General features: G+C 38.3%; 1 long non-coding RNA gene across 2 annotated transcripts in view; it reads left to right on the top strand.

Moving 5' to 3' along the window:
• Positions 1-212: 212 nt before the first annotated feature.
• The window catches only part of LOC120099678 (uncharacterized), a 66108-nt gene continuing 56498 nt past the window's right edge, over positions 213-9822 (top strand). The window contains exon 1 of one of the 2 annotated variants that reach the window (XR_010061675.1): positions 213-692. This is a non-coding gene — a long non-coding RNA (uncharacterized LOC120099678). Of the gene's footprint in view, positions 693-7912; positions 8569-9822 lie in introns of those variants that run through there. The other variant, XR_010061674.1, reaches the window with a different exon arrangement.

Raw genomic sequence — 9822 nt, 5'->3', positions numbered from 1 at the left:
GCAAAACAGAATTTTTGAGTACACATTCAGGAATATATATATATATATATATATATATATATATATATATATATATATATATATCTCCTATAAAGGATAGTACAATAAGAAAATGAAATACAATATTCAATCAATTAAAGGTATTTAGGGAAAATACTGGCCTTGGAACACAGTGAAAACCTAGGACATTGAAGTGTATGTCACAGGAATGGATCTGGGACTAGAAATATTATCCAGAATAAACTCTTCCACCCCATGTTCCAAGATATTTTCTATCCATGCCAAGTGCCTTGCCTGACTGACTTTCTCCATTCAGAGCATGAAACCACTAATGAAGGAAAAAGAAGTCTCTAGCGTTAGAGATATGGAGTACATGAAGGTTTCCCCTGTGTCACAGGAGACATACATGGAGGCACTCTCAAAACTGGTCACTGTGAGGAAAGCTGTTTAGAGGTAGGCCATGGCAGTTTTCAGAGTCATCATTATTAGGCCCTCCCTGAAAAAATCTCTTGGAACCTGGAGATTTTTATCTTCTTCTTCTTTGATGTCACAAGTGTTGTCGTGACAGCAACTGCTTCTCATATATTCCGTCAGTACCTCTACGGTTTATTAATTGGCCTCTATTTCAGAGTAAACAGCCATTTGGAAGGGAGAACAAAGAGGACGAAAAGATCAGATATGGGGAGAACGAAGTAAGCTGGCCTTCTGTATTGGTATAAAAAAAGAAAGAAATAAGTGGTCTTTGGTACAGCTCAGTGAGTACGTGGTAGGGATTTAGTGGGATTGCTAAAGAGCCTTGATCTGAGCCTCGCACCTATAGGAATCAGGAGCTGGGAGCCTCTCAGAAGCATCTGGACTTCTCTGTTCTTATGTTTCCTGGAAATCAGAGAGTTCATACCATTAATTTCTTTATTCCAAAAGCCAAGTCTAGGGAAGGGCTCAGTTGTTTTCTTGAGAGCTCATGGCCTTTACTCTTTTTGACAAGAAGAAAAAGTTCCTAAGGAAAAAGGGAGAGACAGGTATTAGGTCCCTAGCTCAGAGTAAATTCCTCCATGTTTTGGATATCTATAGTGCAGTCTGGGAAGCAGCAGTGGTATTAGTTGAGACTTCAGCATCTCAGTCTTTCCACTAATATTTCCACTGACTACCACTTTACTTTTCTGAGTCAATAGGTATGATTAGCTGTTAGGTTTCTCTTCTTTTCTTTCTTTCTTTTTTTAAGTTTTAGCAATTTTTATTGCTTTTTTTAACTTGATGTTTCTATATTTACATTTATTGTTTTTCCTTTCCCATTTTCCTGCCCATAAGATTCCTACCTGTATCATTCCCCCTCTTCTCTAACACTCCTGACTGTGCCTTCACATTCCCTTGAACTGGGAGACAAACCTAGAGAGGAGCTATAGCTTCTGCTTCCATTGGTTATAAACAAGGCCATCCTATGAAACATGCAGTTTGAGCCATACCTCTGTCTGAGTACATTCATTGAATATTGGTCTAATACCAGAAAGATATGGTTCATTGACATTATTGTTCTTATGGGACTGAAAACTCCTTCACCTCTTGAAATCCTTTCTAAAAATCTGCCAACAAGGGGTCTGTCTCAGTTCACTGGTTTGCAACTAGCATTAATTTCAGTAGTTGACATGATCTACCTGTGTCTCTCAGGAAATATCCATATCTTGTTGCTGGCAGAATTCACTTTTTTTTTTACTCTTTTTTTTTTTTATTAACTTGAGTATTTCTTATATACATTTCAAGTGTTATTCCCTTTCCCGGTTTCCGGGCAAAATCCCCCTCCCCCCTCCCCTTCCTTATGGGTGTTCCCCTCCCAACCCTCCACCATTGCCGCCCTCCCCCCATAGTCTAGTTCACTGGGGGTTCAGTCTTAGCAGGACCCAGGGCTTCCCCTTCCACTGGTGCTCTTACTAGATATTCATTGCTACCTAAGGGGTCAGAGTCCAGGGTCAGTCCATATATAGTCTTTAGGTAGTGGCTTAGTCCCTGGAAGCTCTGGTTGCTTGACATTGTTGTACTTTTGGGGTTTCGAGCCCCTTCAAGCTCTTCCAGTTCTTTCTCTGATTCCTTCAACGGGGGACCTATTCTCAGTTCAGTGGTTTGCTGCTGGCATTCGCCTCTGTATTTGCTGTATTCTGGCTGTGTCTCTCAGGAGCGATCTACATCCGGCTCCTGTCGGTCTGCACTTCTTTGCTTCATCCATCTTGTCCAATTGGGTGGCTGTATATGTATGGGCCACATGTGGGGCAGGCTCTGAATGGGTGTTCCTTCAGTCTCTGTTTTAATCTTTGCCTCTCCCTTCCCAGCCAAGGGTATTCTTTTTCCTCATTTAAAGAAGGAGTGAAGCATTCACATTTTGATCATCCGTCTTGAGTTTCGTTTGTTCTAGGGATCTAGGGTAATTCAAGCATTTGGGCTAATAGCCACTTATCAATGAGTGCATACCATGTATGTCTTTCTGTGATTGGGTTAGCTCACTCAGGATGATATTTTCCAGATCCAACCATTTGCCTACGAATTTCATAGACTCATTTTTTTTGATAGCTGAGTAATATTCCATTGTGTAGATGTACCACATTTTCTGTATCCATTCCTCTGTTGAAGGGCATCTGGGTTCTTTCCATTTTCTGGCTATTATAAATAAGGCTGCGATGAACATAGTGGAGCACGTGTCTCTTTTATATGTTGAGGCATCTTTTGGGTATATGCCCAAGAGAGGTATAGCTGGATCCTCAGGCAGTTCAATGTCCAATTTTCTGAGGAACCTCCAGACTGATTTCCAGAATGGTTTTACCAGTCTGCAATCCCACCAACAATGGAGGAGTGTTCCTCTTTCTCCATATCCTCGCCAGCATCTGCTGTCACCTGAGTTTTTGATCTTAGCCATTCTCACTGGTGTGAGGTGAAATCTCAGGGTTGTTTTGATTTGCATTTCCCTTATGACTAAAGATGTGGAACATTTCTTTAGGTGTTTCTCAGCCATTCGGCATTCCTCAGCTGTGAATTCTTTGTTTAGCTCTGAACCCCATTTTTTAATAGTGTTATTTGTTTCCCTGCGGTCTAACTTCTTGAGTTCTTTGTATATTTTGGATATAAGGCCTCTATCTGTTGTAGGATTGGTAAAGATCTTTTCCCAATCTGTTGGTTGCCGTTTTGTCCTAACCACCGTGTCCTTTGCCTTACAGAAACTTTGCAGTTTTATGAGATCCCATTTGTCGATTCTTGATCTTAGAGCATAAGCCATTGGTGTTTTGTTCAGGAAATTTTTTCCAGTGCCCAGGTATTCCAGATGCTTCCCTAGTTTTTCTTCTATTAGTTTGAGTGTGTCTGGTTTGATGTGGAGGTCCTTGATCCACTTGGACTTAAGCTTTGTACAGGGTGATAAGCATGGATTGATCTGCATTCTTCTACATGTGGCTCTCCAGTTGAACCAGCACCATTTGCTGAAAATGCTATCTTTTTTCCATTGGATGGTTTTGGCTCCTTTGTCAAAAATCAAGTGACCATAGGTGTGTGGGTTCATTTCTGGGTCTTCAATTCTATTCCATTGGTCTATCTGTCTGTCTCTGTACCAATACCATGCAGTTTTTAATCACTATTGCTCTGTAATATTGCTTGAGTTCAGGGATAGTGATTCCCCCTGAAGTCCTTTTATTGTTGAGGATAGCTTTAGCTATCCTGGGTTTTTTGTTATTCCAGATGAATTTGCAAATTGTTCTCTCTAACTCTTTGAAGAATTGGATTGGTATTTTGATGGGGATTGCATTGAATCTGTAGATTGCTTTTGGTAAAATGGCCATTTTTACTATATTAATCCTGCCAATCCATTAGCATGGGAGATCTTTCCATCTTCTGAGGTCTTCTTCAATTTCTTTCCTCAGTGTCTTGAAGTTCTTATTGTACAGATCTTTTACTTGCTTGGATAAAGTCACACCGAGGTACTTTATATTATTTGGGTATATTATGAAAGGTGTCGTTTCCCTAATTTCTTTCTCGGCTTGTTTCTCTTTTGTATAGAGGAAAGCAACTGATTTATTTGAGTTAATTTTATACCCAGCCACTTTGTTGAAGTTGTTTATCAGCTTTAGTAGTTCTCTGGTGGAACTTTTGGGATCACTTCAATATACTATCATGTCATCTGCAAATAGTGATATTTTGACTTCTTCTTTTCCGATCTGTATCCCCTTGACCTCCTTTTGTTGTCTGATTGCTCTGGCTAGAACTTCAAGAACTATATAGAATAAGTAGGGAGAGAGTGGGCAGCCTTGTCTAGTCCCTGATTTTAGTGGGATTGCTTCAAGTTTCTCTCCATTTAGTTTAATGTTAGCAACTGGTTTGCTGTATATGGCTTTTACTATGTTTAGGTATGGGCCTTGAATTCCTATTCTTTCCAGGACTTTTATCATGAAGGGGTGTTGAATTTTGTCAAATGCTTTCTCAGCATCTAATGAAATGATCATGTGGTTTTGTTCTTTCAGTTTGTTTATATGATGGATCACGTTGATGGTTTTCCGTATATTAAACCATCCCTGCATGCCTGGGATGAAGCCTACTTGATCATGGTGGATGATTGTTTTGATGTGCTCTTGAATTCGGTTTGCCAGAATTTTATTGAGTATTTTTGCGTCGATATTCATAAGGGAAATTGGTCTGAAGTTCTCTTTCTTTGTTGTGTCTTTGTGTGGTTTAGGTATAAGAGTAATTGTGGCTTCATAGAAGGAATTCGGTAGTGCTCCATCTGTTTAAATTTTGTGGAATAGTTTGGATAATATTGGTATGAGGTCTTCTATGAAGGTTTGATAGAATTCTGCACTAAACCCGTCTGGACCTGGGCTCTTTTTGGTTGGAAGACCTTTAATGACTGCTTCTATTTCCTTAGGAGTTATGGGGTTGTTTAACTGGTTTATCTGTTCCTGATTTAACTTCGATACCTGGTATCTGTCTAGGAAATTGTCCATTTCCTGAAGATTTTCAAATTTTGTTGAATATAGGTTTTTATAGTAAGATCTGATGATTTTTTGAATTTCCTCTGAATCTGTAGTTATGTCTCCCTTTTCATTTCTAATTTTGTTAATTTGGACGCACTCTCTGTGTCCTCTCGTTAGTCTGGCTAAGGGTTTATCTATCTTGTTGATTTTCTCAAAGAACCAACTTTTGGTTCTGTTGATTCTTTCTATGGTCCTTTTTGTTTCTACTTGGTTGATTTCAGCTCTGAGTTTGATTATTTCCTGCCTTCTACTCCTCCTGGGTGTATTTGCTTCTTTTTGTTCTAGAGCTTTTAGGTGTGCTGTCAAGCTGCTGACATATGCTCTTTCCTGTTTCTTTCTGCAGGCACTCAGCGCTATGAGTTTTCCTCTTAGCACAGCTTTCATTGTGTCCCATATTTTGAGTATGTTGTATCTTCATTTTCATTAAATTCTAAAAAGTTTTTAATTTCTTTCTTTATTTCTTCCTTGACCACGTTATCATTGAGTAGAGCATTGTTCAATTTCCACGTATATGTGGGCATTCTTCCCTTATTGTTATTGAAGACCAGTTTTAGGCCGTGGTGGTCCGATAGCATGCATGGGATTATATCTATCTTTCTGTACCTGTTGAGGCCCGTTTTTTGACCAATTATATGGTCAGTTTTGGAGAAAGTACCATGAGGAGCTGAGAAGAAGGTATATCCTTTTGCTTTAGGATAGAATGTTCTATAAATATCCGTTAAGTCCATTTGGCACATGACTTCTCTTAGTCTGTCGACATCACTGTTTAATTTCTGTTTCCATGATCTGTCCATTGATGAGAGTGGGGTGTTGAAGTCTCCCACTATTATTTTGTGAGGTGCAATGTGTGTTTTGAGCTTTAGTAAGGTTTCTTTTACGTATGTAGGTGCCCTTGTATTTGGGGCATAGATATTTAGGATTGAGAGTACATCTTGGTGGATTTTTCCTTTGATGAATATGAAGTGTCCTCCCTTATATTTTTGATGACTTTTAGTTGGAAATTGATTTTATTTGATATTAGAATGGCTACTCCAGCTTGCTTCTTCTGACCATTTGCTTGGAAAGTTGTTTTCCAGCCTTTCACTCTGGGGTAGTGTCTGTCTTTTTCTCTGAGGTGTGTTTCCTGTAGGCAGCAGAATGCAGGGTCCTCATTGCTTATCCAGTTTGTTAATCTATGTCTTTTTATTGGGGAGTTGAGGCCATTGATATTGAGAGATATTAAGGAATAGTGATTATTGCTTCCCTTTATATTCATATTTGGATGTGAGGTTATGTTTGTGTGCTTTCATTCTCTTTGTTTTGTTGCCAAGACGATTAGTTTCTTGCTTCTTCTAGGGTATAGCTTGCCTCCTTATGTTGGCCTTTACCATTTATTATCCTTTGTAGTGCTGGATTTGTAGAAAGATATTGTGTAAATTTGGTTTTGTCATGGAATATCTTGGTTTCTCCATCAATGTTAATTGAGAGTCTTGCTGGATACAGTAACCTGGGCTGGCATTTTTGTTCTCTTAGGGTCTGTATGACATCAGTCCAGGATCTTCTGGCCTTCATAGATTCTGGCGAGAAGTCTGGTGTGATTCTGATAGGTCTCCCTTTATATGTTACTTGACCTTTTTCCCTTACTGCTTTTAATATTCTTTCTTTATTTTGTGCGTTTGGTGTTTTGACAATTATGTGACGGGAGGTGTTTCTTTTCTGGTCCAATCTATTTGGAGTTCTGTAGGCTTCTTGTATGTCTATGGGTATCTCTTTTTTTAGGTTAGGGAAGTTTTCTTCTATGATATTGTTGAAGATATTTACTGGTCCTTTGAGCTGGGAGTCCTCACTCTCTTCTATACCTATTATCCTTAGGTTTGATCTTCTCATTGAGTCCTGGATTTCCTGTATGTTTTGGACCAGTAGCATTTTCCGCTTTACATTATCTTTGACAGTTGAGTCAATGATTTCTATGGAATCTTCTGCTCCTGAGATTCTCTCTTCCATCTCATGAATTCTGTTGGTGAGGCTTGTATCTACAGCTCCTTGTCTCTTCTTTTGGTTTTCTATATCCAGGGTTGTTTCCATGTGTTCTTTCTTGATTGCTTCTATTTCCATTTTTAATTCCTTCAACTGTTTGATTGTGTTTTCCTGGAATTATTTCAGGGATTTTTGCGATTCCTCTCTGTAGGCTTTTACTTGTTTATTAATGTTTTCCTGTGCTTCCCTAAGTGTGTTCATGTCTTTCTTGAAGTCCTCCAGCATCATGATCAAATATGATTTTGTAACTAGATCTTACTTTTCTGGTGTGTTTGGATATTCCATGTTTGTTTTGGTGGGAGAATTGGGCTCCGATGATGGCATGTAGTCTTGGTTTCTGTTGCTTGGGTTCCTGCGCTTGCCTCTCGCCATCAGATTATCTCTAGTGTTACTTTGTTCTGCTATTTCTGACAGTGGCTAGACTGTCCTATAAGCCTGTGTGACAGGAGTGCTGTAGACCTGTTTTCCTCTCTTTCAGTCAGTTATGGGGACAGAGTGTTCTGCTTTCTGGCGTGTAGTTTTTCCTCTCTACAGGTCTATTTGGCCTTAAGAAAGAATCATGGTGACACATCTAAAACCTTCAAGTCTGGCCATGTGAACACAGGAAGGTAGATAATGTAGTACAGATATCAAATGTGACTAGAGATCTGAAATGTATAGTCCATGTGATCTTTTGCTTTATTGATAGCTGGTAATCTTTGTATAAAATAAGGATTTGGGAGTTTATCATTTGATGTAGGTACACAGTATTTACACTTTTATACTCACTCTATAGCTGGGCCCATTTCATTGCCAAATCATTGCAGAAAATGGAATAGGAAAACAGAATTTCTGAGTACACATTCAGGAAAATTTATAAAGTTACCTATCAAGGAATATACAATAAGAAAGTGAAATACTATATTCATTCACCTAAAGGTCTGTAAGGAATATTCTGGCCTTTACAAAACAAAGAAAACCTAGAAAATTGAACTGTATATCACAGGAATGGACCTGGAAACAAAAATTTTATCCAGAAGAATTTCCTTTTCTCCAAGTTCCTAGATCATTTTCTACCCATGCCAGAAATTTGACTAACTTTCTCCATTAAGAGCATGTAACCACTATTGAAGCAAAGAGATGTCTCTAGTTTTAGAGAGATGGAGTACATAAAGTTTCCCCATGTGTCACAGGAGACATACCTGGAAAATTCACTCTCGAAACTGGTCAATGTATGGAAGCTGTTTTGAGGAAGACCATTGCAGTTCTCAGTGACATCATCATTAGGCCCTCCATGAAAAAATCTTTTGTAACCTGGAGAGCCCTAGCTTCTCTTGTGATGTCACAAGTGTTGCCATGTCTGCAAATGCCTCTTGGATATTCCTTCAGTACTATAGGGTTTAATAATTGGCCTGTAGTTCAGAGGAAACATCAATTTGGGAGTGAGAACAAAGAATATGAAAACCTCAGAGATGTGGAGAAGGAAGATGGCCTCTGTCTTGGTATGAAAAAAAGGAAAAATATGTCTACCCTGGGAAGACTCACTGCGTCCTTGGTAGGAGTTGAGTAGGTAAGATGAAGAGATAGAATTGATCAGAGCCTTCCACACATGGGATCAGGAGCTTGGAGCCTGTCAGCAGCATCTGGATTTCCCTGCTTCTTGTGGTTCCTATAGTCAGAGAATTTACATCATTAATACCTTTATCCCAAAGGCCAGGTGTTGGGAAGGGCACTATTCCTGTCCTTAGAGCTCATGGCTTTTTTTTTTTTACTTAGAAGAAAAAGGTCCTAAGAATAAGTGAAAGACAAGTATTGTGTCCTCAGCTCAGAGTAAAATCCTCAATTAATTGGATACCTATAGTGAAGTTTGTCTGATACTGGTATTTGGGAGGGAGACTGTTTTCTAGATCATTATATCAGTCTTTCCACTAGTATTACTCTGACTCCCATTGCCTTATGGTGACTCTTTAGATTTCTGAGCCAATATGTGTGATTATCTGGCAGTTTTCTTATCTTTGACATTTTTTTTTAATTTTTGAGCATTTTTTGGCATTATTAATTGATTTTTCCATATTTACATTTCAAATATTTTTACCTTTCCCAGTCTTGACCTTAAGATCCCTTACCGGTCCACTTACTTTTCTTCTAATATCCCTCTTACTACCCTGTGATATTCTCTTCAATTGGTAATAAAACCTAATTTAGGCCAAGGGCATCTCCTTGCGTTGTTGCCCAAAAAGGCCATTCTCTGCTACATATGCAGTTGGAGCCATAGGTCTATTCATTTACAATCCTTGAATATTTGTATAGTACGAGAAAACTCTGGTTCGTTGGCATTGTTTTTCTTATCGGATTGAAAGCTCCTTCAGCTCTTTTCACACTTTCTCAAAATCTACCAAGAGACCTGTTTTCAGTTCACTGGTTTGCCACTACCATTCACTTCTGTATTTGACATGCTCTAGCTGTGTCTCTCAGGAAAGACCTATATCCGTTTCTTCTAATCATGCCATTCTAAAATTCATCAATCTTACCTAATTTGGTGGCTGATATATCTACATCTACATCTACATCTAATCTAATATATATATATATATATATATATATATATATATATTTATATATTTATATATATATATATATATATATATATATATATATATATATTTATATATATATGTAACCTAACGGGCTCTTGGATATTCCTTCATTTTCTATAGAGTTATCTATAATTATGTCATATATATGTATGTATATATATATATATATATATATATATATATATGTGTGTGTGTGTGTGTGTGTGTATGTGTGTGTGTATGTGTGT

This window comes from Rattus norvegicus, chromosome Y (genome assembly GCF_036323735.1).
Source record: "Rattus norvegicus strain BN/NHsdMcwi chromosome Y, GRCr8, whole genome shotgun sequence".
Classification (NCBI taxonomy): Eukaryota; Metazoa; Chordata; class Mammalia; order Rodentia; family Muridae; genus Rattus; species Rattus norvegicus.
Note: the sequence above shows the minus strand (reverse complement) of the source record. Positions and strands in the feature narration are given on the sequence as shown.